Below are 12,382 nucleotides of genomic sequence, written 5' to 3' on the forward strand. Positions count from 1 at the left end.
ACCGGGATGGCATAAATGACTCAGGCTATATCCATGGTTGGACATGTATCAGCATAAACCTGATCCTTTTCTGTGTTAAAATTAAGTTATGTTCAAACTTCTAAATTAACAGGTAAAATATATCTTGAGATATCCTGTCATATGATATGTTTACTTATGTTCAGGACTTTAAGTTTTAAGCATTTGTGAAATAAAAAAATCTTGTAATCTACCAAGGGTACCACAACGCAAGTATGTGCTGAGGTCTAATATTGTTACTGAGTTTTGACATTTTCCTCTGTCTATTATTTTTTTTTCTTTTTATACCACAAACGTCACTCGTTAAAATGTCATGTGATTGTAAATATTTTAGTAATCAATTTAATAATAATTTTAATTTGCCACAATGGTTATACATACCATATTTTAATTCCGTTTAGATAATTCCCATTGGGGTGCAGGTTTAATTATCAAATTCAATATTAATAATTTAAAAACTTGCAGTGACAAAACATAATATACATACTAACGATTTATTCTTAAAATGGCATCTTAGAGTCTATATGTAACTTGTAAATCTACATCTCACTATATAAGTAATTACGTGGCTCATGATTATCAATTTAAATAGTTAAATTCGAATAAAAAATCTATAACTGTATTTGAAACATAACAATGGAAATGGTATAAGCACTTAGAATCAATATGAACATCTTTTACATTACAAAATGTGCCTCCCATATACTTTAGAAAAGTTCTAGGTATCAAGCACGGCTGAGAAGGTGAGCTAACAAAATAGGAAAGAGATAGTGACACTTTGTAAAATCCTTTGAGAATATCATAGTGCAGACTGAAAGTGACAGCACTGTGGTAAGTGTTTGGTTCATGTTAATTATTGCTAAGTAGTTGGAGTTCTACTGTTTGCTGGTTGAGATGTATGATGCGAGGTGTTTCTTACTTCTCCCTTCCCCATTTTCAGCAACTTATGTGGATATGCAGTGCAACTGTAAGACCTGCAGATAATATAGCCTTTTTTTGTATTAATATTGCCTGAGTGTAAGCGAAGGCCTCAAAAAAATCAATTTATGCTTGGTATCAGTTCGTTTATCCGCAAGATATCTCGAGAAAAAAATAACATATAGCACTAAATGTTTCATCAAACTTTATTTACATATTAACAAAATTTATAGTTTGATAATAGTGTACACCACTGCATACAATTTGGAGGAACATTATGAAAAACATCCATAGCGATCTTGTTAGTACAAAGTATTACAACTTTCTAATTTCTAAATGAATTAATTAGGAACAAACTAAAATCATGTGGCATTTTAAAACTGAACGTAATAACACAGATTGTCTAATATCCGAAAGATATTGTAAGCAATAAATCTTTAAACAGATTTACATTTAGCATGAAACGTCATTTTTACATAATTAAGTATTCATAATATTCTATGACGATTCATATCTAACCAAAGGACTTTTTTATGGGTCTTTGAAGCATATTATTACGTATATGTATTCTAAAACTGGATATTGCAACTCATAACTTACGTGAGTTTAATAATCAACCTTAAGATTATTCATATTTTGTTTATATATAAACAAAGCTATAAGGTTTTAAATAACATATTTATTTATAAAACAATATTTTATTACCTTTTTCGATATATTTCAGTGTATCAAGATAGTTCCAATAATATTTTGAAAAAGAATATTTTACATGTGAAAAAAAATATGTCAGAATTCTAAAGCCATTTCAATATATTTTTTCCTATTTTTATTTTGTATATAACGCAAGGTTCTCATATTGTGAGCGCATTCAATTTAAGTTGTATAAAATATAGCGGAAATTATTGTGTACACGATACGTACTCTAGTCCTTATTGATTCATACTAATCGTTGAACAAATTAATAGTGCTTGTGTTTACACATAGCTTGGTAAAGTTTGTTAGCCAATCTTAATGAATAAAACGTTTTAATAACGGCTTTTCACACTTGGGAAAAAATTTATCTCAGATATTTCATAATACAAACCGCAATTAACATTTTCTAAAAATTTTCGATCATTTTCAAGCGACATTTATTCTTACAAATATTTCAATAACTCTTTCGATCACTTTATAAATGATTCGTTTTAAATAAGTATAAAATAAGTATAAGCACACGATGAATCCGTTATAATTAAATAATCATACTTTTTATTTGTTGTTGTCTAAATGAAATTCTAGTATTTTTTTTTTATTAATTTACATGCTCCTAAAAATTTTTGTCATTTAAGAGTTTAGAGATTTTGAACGTGTGAAACTTTTTAAATCGATATTAGCAAAATAATTATCTAAACTAATAATGCAAATTCATTTTGAAATTCAGAGACGACTACTACATGTAAAATGTATCTTTATTCTTACCGACCTAGAAGGAATGGCGTTATTACATTTCATGTCTGCACGACATCTGACTGTCCCCATTAAACTCAATAAATAAATGAGATCGTGTTATGTTACTTGGGATCTGTCAAACTTTTATTTCTTGGAATATCATTGATGGTATATAATATGATTATGTTTTCAATTTATTACGTATGAATATTTGTAAAAATATGCATTAAGGCACTCGGGTATGAAAATATTAATTCAATGCAAATATAATAGTTAATTATTAACTATAATAAGTATATATAACGTTGTTATGGTTACAAATATTGATTCAATGTGAATGTTGAGTTTAGCACCAGTTCGTCTTGCTCTTCATGGAGAGTACAGAATTTGGCGCTGTCACTAATTTGACTCCAGGAGTTTTAGAATGAACTCTTTACATAATTTAAACATAAGAGACAACAACGTATGGTATAGTCTCAATAAATATAAATCTCACTGTCTCATCTGGTGCACAATAAAATGCACAAAAATAATTTAGACACGATAACTAAGCATGGTGACGTTTTGGCAAATAATGTTTCTTCGGTAGAGAGATTGAATCAACGTTGAATGAACGAATTCCAGTTCACCTTCCACTTATTACAATAAAATAAAATAAAAAAACATCTTTATTTCCATTATGCAACAACAAAATTAGAAATCATAGGAGCACAATTTTATGTTTATAACATAAAATTACTTTAGTAATTAACACAAAAACATAAAATTGCAAACAAATTAAATACTTATATATATATAGACTGCTCTAATATTTGTGGAAATATTTCCTCACATAGGTGCATAGTACCCGTGCGTGAGAGAATGAGTCCCATTAATTCAAAAATAATTTTCTTTGGGAAATAAGCATACATAAAAGAATGTTCATTGTTAAAAGGTAAAAACTATATTCTTACATCTAGCTGTTAGTTTACTTATAAGTAAAAAATCATATCTGAGAATAAAAGTAGCTTACCATTTATTATTTACTAGTATAAATATTAAAATTATATTCGATCAACTTTGTGTCATATCTTATTATTTCAATGGTTGTATTCAAATTATTGTTCTTAAATGTTTTGCAATCTGCAGTAAAACTACTAAATTACATAACGTAATTAAAGTAGGAATAGCTACTATAAAATACTAAGCTCATTAAGTTATCAGGAAACTTCATGCGTGCCCCAATTATAAATTGGAGCTTGCAGTTGTGAGCATTAAACTAAAAGTTTATTTACAGAAAATAAAATGTGCCATTAATATGTTTTACTTAAAGTGATTTAATCAAAATATCAGTCTGAGAATTGTTTTAACCTGAAATAAGGTATGCTTATTAAAATTATGCGTTATGAAATTAATTTCGTCGCTTGAATTAAACCTAACCGTGGTTATATGAAGCTGTTATAAAAAAACTATTTTGCGTTATAGAGCGTGATTGTCATAGTATATTTCCTCTGTGAAAATAAACACAGTTTTACAGTTTTCTTTAGGTAACAATGATACCAATGAGGAAAACGTTTAATAAAATAATTTCTAAATTAACTTTATTACAATTATATGAAATTTTTACTATAGACAAATTAAACAGGTTTTCTGACTGTATGAAATACTATGAGAAATGTTTCCTTTGTATACTTTAACCTTTTCACGGAACTTAATTGTTATACGGAGAATAATAATTACTATGATGATACATATATAACGTAGCATAATGCTAAGGGTAATTAAAAGGTACATTTTTATATATTAACTTCCAGATAATTTTCTGCCTACCTATTCACATAATTCTCAGTAAAGAAATGAGTTAAAAACTTCAAATGCATGCATGTAACACAAATCTAATTTAGACAATGTACAATGTGCTACTTCTAAGTTAAACGTGCAGATAAATAATTAAAATATGTTTTTTACAACAGATCTAACATACAAGAATGAAAGGTTTGTTTCGAAATATGAGACACAAATGAACTTCATGACCAGGATAACGTTTTACTGTAATTGCATTAATCTTTAACAAAAACATAGTTACAAAATAATATAGGGTAATTATAACCTCACTGGAGTGGTAAGTATTGTTCTACTTAATCTTTTGTGTTCAATCCAATTTATGGTTTTATTTACATAGTTCATGAGGCTAACTTGCATTTCATTGAGTTAATTAAAGGGAATTTTTTGGCTCGATATATAAAAATGAATTTCCTTAGAAATTATAAATTTAAAATTTATGCCCATTTGTATACAAGTTTGAACACCCATGATAGTAATTAAGTTTGAGATTGAATATTCAAAACCTTTGTAAATGTACATTGTTAGAACAGTAACGAATGTATTAATTTATCTTATATTTACATTAATGTAAAAAGGCGTACGATACTGAATAAAACATATATCTATTTGGGTTTCTAACTGAAGATAACTATTATCACAAGGGACTAAAACATGTAAGATATCATTTATATTTAGAAGCTGCAAAAATAGGTCAGGTGTTTAAAAGGGCAAGTTTAAACAAAAAGGCCATACAAAATATATTATAATGTATAAGAAAATATAATTATAGTGATAAGACTTATATCAATTTGGAGTAGAATATAAAAGAGAATTCCCCTTTTTATGATAAAATAGTATAATTATTAAGTTTTGGTTTAAGATTACAATATTTCAATACATTATTTCAAAGAAAATTGTTTAATTTATGTTTCGCATGTTACGCATTAAATTAAAAATATTCACGTTAAAAGTTTAGAAAAATTACTTTCTTAAAATATAATTTTAATTACACCACTTTAACTTTCTGAGGCTTATTTAGTTTTATATCTGTTTATTCAGAAATGTAATCAATTATCATGTAGTTAACCATACACAATATGAACTGAGATTGAAATAACAGCCATCCCTCATTGTTACACAGTTAAGTGTTAGTAATGTCTGTACGGAATTTTAATTAAAAGATGATGAAAAAGAGATAGTTATTACACGTTCAGAAACTCTGAATCAGACTGAGAATATGTTTACGTAGATAAAGATAACTTAAAATGGTCTGTATATAGATACCGTGCCAATAACAATTGGCTAACTTCCTGCTATTATCTTCACCACTTTATTGGAGAAATTCCAATTTTGTAAACTCAAAGCCCATTCATAAAGTTTGATATGGGCATGGACAGTAAAGTAAATCTGAAACAATTTTGTAACCAAGTTATACATATACACTCATTATCAATGTTGGTAAATAATATAAATATGTGTCTCTAGTTCTTGCTACTACTCCACTGAAGTTATAAATATATTTGGAGGAAAAATATGACGAGGCATTTTGAAATATTATATTTTGCCCTTTTCGACTGACCGTTAACTGAAGTATCCCTTTAGCTGGTCAAGTGAAATTTCTGACTGTCTGCCTGTTTGATTGTCCACAGTGTATTTCAAGAAGGAGTCTACATTAAAGTGTGTGCGTGCGTGCGTGCGTGTGTGTGTGTGTGGGCGCGCGCGCGCGCGTGTGTGTGTGTGTGTGTGTGTGTGTGTGTGATTGTGGTTTATGCCCCTGTATGAGACATTTTACTGCTTACAGATTTACGCTGGAAATTTGGTGGTAATATGTAATAGAAAACATTTCCAATACAATGCAATACGCTAAAGTGTTTAGAAGTCCTGCACTTGACTGAAAATCTATTTTAAATCCACTCTGTTTGTATATTGGCAGTGAATGTGGTAGCATAGTAAGCTGTATATAAAAAATAAAACATTTTTCCACCTTTGTACAATGACATGTGAATTGCCCGATAAAAATTCCATTTAGCTAAATCATGGAACTTTTATTTATTCACTAAAAAACATATTATGTCACAAAATTTATGTAAATATAATCATAAGAATATTATACGTATATCTAGATATATTACATAGGTCTGAAAGAGTTCTAAGCTCAGTCAGAACTATATTTAGTATCATAATACAGATAAACTTGCTCACCGAATATTAAGGATACATGTACCGTACTATCACGTATAATTGAAACCCCTTTTTCGGTAAAAAGCTTCTATTTCTATGTGTTTAAAAATTCACTTCAGGTCCATAGGATATTCCTAGGATATAGGTTTATAACGATGTCACAATTTACTTTTGTCTTATTGTTACAAATAAGATAGTAAAACCTACTTCGGAAACCTGATTTTATCTACGCTTCTTTGAATAAAACATATACAGATTTTGAAGACCTACTTAAAAAAATCCTTTTTCGGCCCCTGTAACCTACTTACGGGCTACGATATTTTAAGTTTTATATTTGAGTTTGTCTTTTCAATACGACGAATAATATATACTACTACGGTAAAGAACTTAAATTAGTTTTACGCTGTTGACCCTACTAATTAAAAATAAGCATATTTACCGATAAAAATTATAATTAACGATTTCACTTCCGGATTGTGACGTTAATGACGACATAATTTAGTTTAATGGTTTATTCCAATGAAGAAAATTTAATTCAAAAGATTACTTTGGTCAAAATAGATCTACTTCATTTCTGCTTCCATTATTGGGGAAACAAAAAATATTATTCAAGTTATTTAAAATTACAACTGTAAAATAATCCTTTTAAATAAATTTTAGGTGATAAATTATTTAAGCTTATTATTACTGGATACCGATTATAATTACCTTAATGTTTTATAAGATGAATCCAGCAATAATAACTAAAAAAGTAATTTTGCCACGTTTTTCCTCAGCAGACTTGTATCTGACGCGGTTTGCATGTACATAGTTACTTAACGTCGACTCCAGCCTTCTTGAGGCTTATACACCTGCTCTAGAATAAATATTTTCTTATAAACGATGTCGTTATACGGGTTTTGCCAGAAGGCCTTTCACTTATTCCTGCAGCATTGTGCACTTACCCTAACGGGTTAAACCAATAAAACAATATACGAAAGAAATTATTTTAATAAAATACAGTTACACATTTCTACGTCAATAAAATGATCGCAAGATTAACTAGATATATTTCAAGATTTCAATTTAGACCCTATTATGTTATATACCTTTTATATTCGCAGTTTTCAGATGTAAAATACCTGTTTGCAAGGTACGTTTTAAATAACACCCCTTATATTCCACATTCCTTTTTTTTAAATTGAGTTCAAATTGCCGCTCATTTTTTATGAGTAGTAAATACCTCATTTTTATTTGTCTTTACTATATTAAACTTTTCACAGTTACTTTCAATAAAATTATTCGTTAATATGCACTATTAATGATGTTGTTTCCATGTTCATTCTACCAATATGTTTCTTTTATATACAATTGTATTGGTTTGAATAATAATGAATTCTCCCTGTAAGTGCTACGTCCTACGTTTATTACTATAAAACTTACTCTCGTGTGACAATTGCCTTAATCAGAATTTAGTGTATTTAATAAGTTGTTATGTTTTATAAGTTTAAATATTACCAAGCAAAGGAATACGTGTGTAAGCAACAGCTTGTAATTATAATTATGTATGTATATATATATATATATATAACATTATTTGTATATATATATATAAAACAATAATTTTATATAATATATAACTTTTTATATATATATGTGTGTTATATAAATATAAGCATATCAATAATTTACTTTGATGTATCCCTTTTTTATAACATGAATTCAAGTGAAAAATATTTAATTTAATGAAGCACTATATGTGATGGTTATCTTTTTAAAGTTTATTAGTTTTGACTTCAATAATTAGGTATTAATTTCCACGTAACCTAAAACAATAATACCTAATAAACCTTCACAGAATTAAAATTGTTTCATATTATAGTTAGATGTTAGTTACAATTTTTTTAGTTATATTATATATTAAATAAATTAGTATAAAAACTAAAATGGATATTTATTTAACGAGAATATTTTCAGAAAATTTTAATATTAAAACTTTGTTAGTAATTAAGTTGTGTCAACATTACAAATACGTAAATGTTCTCCTTGTTATAGAAATACATTCAATATTCAGCTACAATATTCAAGCTAATTACTAAACAAAATTTAAAAGTAAATAACATGAAATATGAATTATGTTTACTCTGGTTACAGATTTACTCCAAAATAGTTTACCATAATCAATGCATTCTCCTTTTCCAAGTTACGGATAGAATTGACACTCCTAATGGACCGATGTTTACCATTTCAAGATATTCATATGAATAGCTTGAATAGATTTAGTTTAGATAAAGATTTAGAGCAAACTTCAATCATCTAGGCTAGTTAGTGTAGCAGTTATTATGTGTAGAGTGTCGTAAATTGAAATCTGTTAAAAATGAATTGGAGGGAGATGATTCACTATTCGATCAGTCGATAAATAGCACGTATCAAAATATTACACATTGTTAGACTATCGATAACAACCGGATGGTTTGTATTGAGAATCTTATATTTTTATTTCGATCTGGTACAGAAATTGCTGTTAATAATCTTATATTATTTACTGAAAGCTTCAAGCAATTCATTATATCCTTATTATCCTTAAAAGTGAAACGTTTCGCTCGATCACGACATTGACAAGACACATTTAAATAAATAAAAATGTACAGTGTATTCCTACACTCACAACCATATAATATAAAATGGATAAATTAGGGGTTTGTTTATGGGGGTATTTAAAATAGTTTTGTGTGTTAATTAGTGTCGGCCAGTAGGACGTCGCGCATGGACAGGTTAGTTTGTTCGAATTCATGCTCCTGGTAAATTCATCTTTGTTATCTGTTATATCTCGCTCAAGTTGACCGCATTGTTTGTATTCCTCCTACTCAAGTTCTGTCATAAATGGGATGGGTCTAGCCGCAGATTCTTTCAATTTAATTATTAGCATTTACAAGCATAGGAGATAATACGGGAGTAGTGCATCATTGCCACAAAGGACAAATATTAAATAAATTTACTTACTGTAGCTCAATTATTTTTTTTCAAATTTCATTGCCGCCATAAGGGCTAAAAAATACAATCCATTATTTACTTAGTCTAATTCTACAAAATGTGATGCACCACACCGAATACTTTGTTGCCTACATAAAATTAACCCTAATTGCAAACTTTTAAGTAATGAGGTCGGTTCATTCTCTAGATATTCCCTGAGTGATCTCCCCCGAGTTTAGTTACGCTGGCATAAAAGGCGATGTCCTTTAAATGTTGTCCATAGAGAGAATTTAGTTTGCCCACAATAATTTAATTTAAATTTGATTTTAGAGATTCCAACTCGCCTTATATGACAAAGTAAGAAGAAATTTTGGAATATTTCACGAAGAAAAGTATTGTTTCGATACTTAAATATAATAGCATTTATTACTCGTATTATTGGGATGAAATCCAACTAACTAGAGAGACTCTTTAATTATAAAAGGGAATTAAAGTCAGGCAACTTTCTAAAATCGCCCCCCCCCAAAGAAAAACTTGTAGACAGGTTGAAATTATTTTCTAACTAGAAAATATAATATGTATTGTATCTTATCCATTAATAATCCTTTAATACGTCTTATATTTCGTAAGCACCTAATGCTTTTACATAGCATGTCATGCCTTTAATTTTACAGGCAAATGTTTGTTTCCAACTATTGATATTGACTTAATATTAGATACCCATTTGCATAAAGCAGATCTGCATACCTAATTAGTTGACACGCTAATAATATGCGCTTTCTTTTCCTTAATTACAAGGAAATATAAGTACGCCAAACCCCATAATACGCACGCTAAAGTTTCAAGTAAAATTTAAAGTTTGTAGCATATATTAAATCTTAAATACATAAAGCAAACAAATATAATAGGAATATTCCTACCAGCCTATTTAGAAAGAAGATAAATTTCACATAAGACGATTTGTTTTTCGCTCAAACCAATATTATATTACGTAATGCTTTTACATTCTTATTAACATTTCATCTTCCAGAGTTACGTTCTCCATCTCAAATATTAGATTTAATTACCCACTGATGCCTCTGTCTTATTTAGATATCGTGTAACATGTAGGTAATTAAGCCCCAACCATTGATGAACCATGTTCCCTTTATAATCTGGAAGCTTGACAACGTTATCAGTAAACGACATTTACGTAGGGAACCCATACGATTAAATCATTGTTTAGGTTAGGTCCTAACATTTCATAATTTTACTATTCGTATACATCATGTGTATTCATTAAAGTAATCTATACTGTAATCAGCGATCCTTTAGGTAATATTACATGCATACGAACTGAGTTTGCAAAGCCGTTCTTAGTTATCGTATAGTAAATTATATGTCCATAATGTATGTATTTAAACTTTAAACACAGGTTTGTATAAAAGTATATATCAGTAATAAACGCTCAGTAAGTCTGAAACAGACCGAGCTAAACTTGAATATGATGTGAGTTAGAAAGGTATCTATGGATTTAGTTCCCATAAAAATTGACCAACTCCCTGCTATTGCCTCCACCCCTTTATTGGAGAAATGCCAATTTCACAAACTAAAAGCCTGGAAGCCCATTCATGAACATTGATATAGGTATGCAGTAAAATAAATCTGAAGCCCTTCGTTGCTTTACATATATACATGCACTCTGTGTAGTGCTTGGTGGATAATATTAGTACAGCAAATGGTATGATTTGTCCTGGCTTTCCATTGGTACAGCATTTTCTACCAAAAAACAAGTTTCATTGATTTACACTCCATATGTATTGGTTGTAACCCTTTGCTCTCCTTGAGTGGAACACTTATTTTAGAATGCATGCAAATATTCCATTCTAATTACTAATATCTTTAGAGGGAATTTTATTAACTTCACGATGGAAAATGTCCGAAATACTGTTATCCTTTAAAACCTTCCATCGTCACTAATTAGCTTTGATCAAAGACAATTAGGCAATGTATTTTTCTAAGTGGTAACGTTTTGCACACATTGGCTCAAAGTTAGCGAAGCCTATTCCAAAAGCTGGAAAAATAAACTTTTCTGTTTATCTGTTTGTCTACTCCCAGTATTTCCTAAGAATAATCTGAACTATAGACTTTGCATCCTGCTTAATGTCTATAAAGGGAACACCGGCTTCGTTGATGGTACAAGCCATTTACTGGATGTTGTGTCTCTTATAGCATGAAGCAGAATACATCTGGTGGTTAATGTGATTTTACATATACCTCGGAAACCTGTTTCTTGTCTACTTCGGTAAAAGCGTCTATTTCCGGCCTTTTAAATCACTTATGGGCCTACTAAATCAATATTTAGTATGTCACATTAGAGTTTCTTATTGCTCCGATGAAGAAAGTATATATGTGTGCAGGATTCCAAAAACTATGTTAATCAAAAAGATATACTTTCCTTTCTTGCACAGTTCCAGTCTTAGATATTAAGAGTGTATCTTGGTATCCATAAGAAAATATTTACATATGTAGGACTGAGAAGCCTATATCTAGGCCTTTTTATCTATAAAAGTTCTAAGATAGTACATTCCCAAAATGCATATTTACTTCCAGCATAATATACCTACAGTGAAAAATTAGTTTGGTATACCTAAAATTTAGGTCAAAAATCGTCTACTGTTGTCCCTTGTAAGCTACTTCCGGTATTACACATCTTTAGTGAAATATTTGAGATTACATTTTTATAATGACGAAGAGAATATGCATTCTATACAAAAATTCATTTAAGTCGAGTAAAATATCTGTTAAAATGTGTATATTCCCCCGGTTAAACTTTCTTCCAGTTTAATGTATTAAATTTTCATATTACAAAATTATGTTTATAGGTAGAAGTAGTATTGCTTTTCAGGCTGTAATAAGAAAATGAATAGCTCATTGAAGCGTGTTTGCCTTTATCACCCTGTTTTTCTTATGTAGAGTCTGTACCTTTTTGGACAAAAAAATAGTGTTTTTTTGTTTTTTATCAGAACAAATTCTCCAATTCTTTGTGTTTAAGATGATATAATAACACTTTATGTTTGTAAAATGCTGTTACTGTAAAAAA

This window comes from Homalodisca vitripennis, chromosome 8 (assembly GCF_021130785.1).
Source record: "Homalodisca vitripennis isolate AUS2020 chromosome 8, UT_GWSS_2.1, whole genome shotgun sequence".
NCBI lineage: Eukaryota > Metazoa > Arthropoda > Insecta > Hemiptera > Cicadellidae > Homalodisca > Homalodisca vitripennis.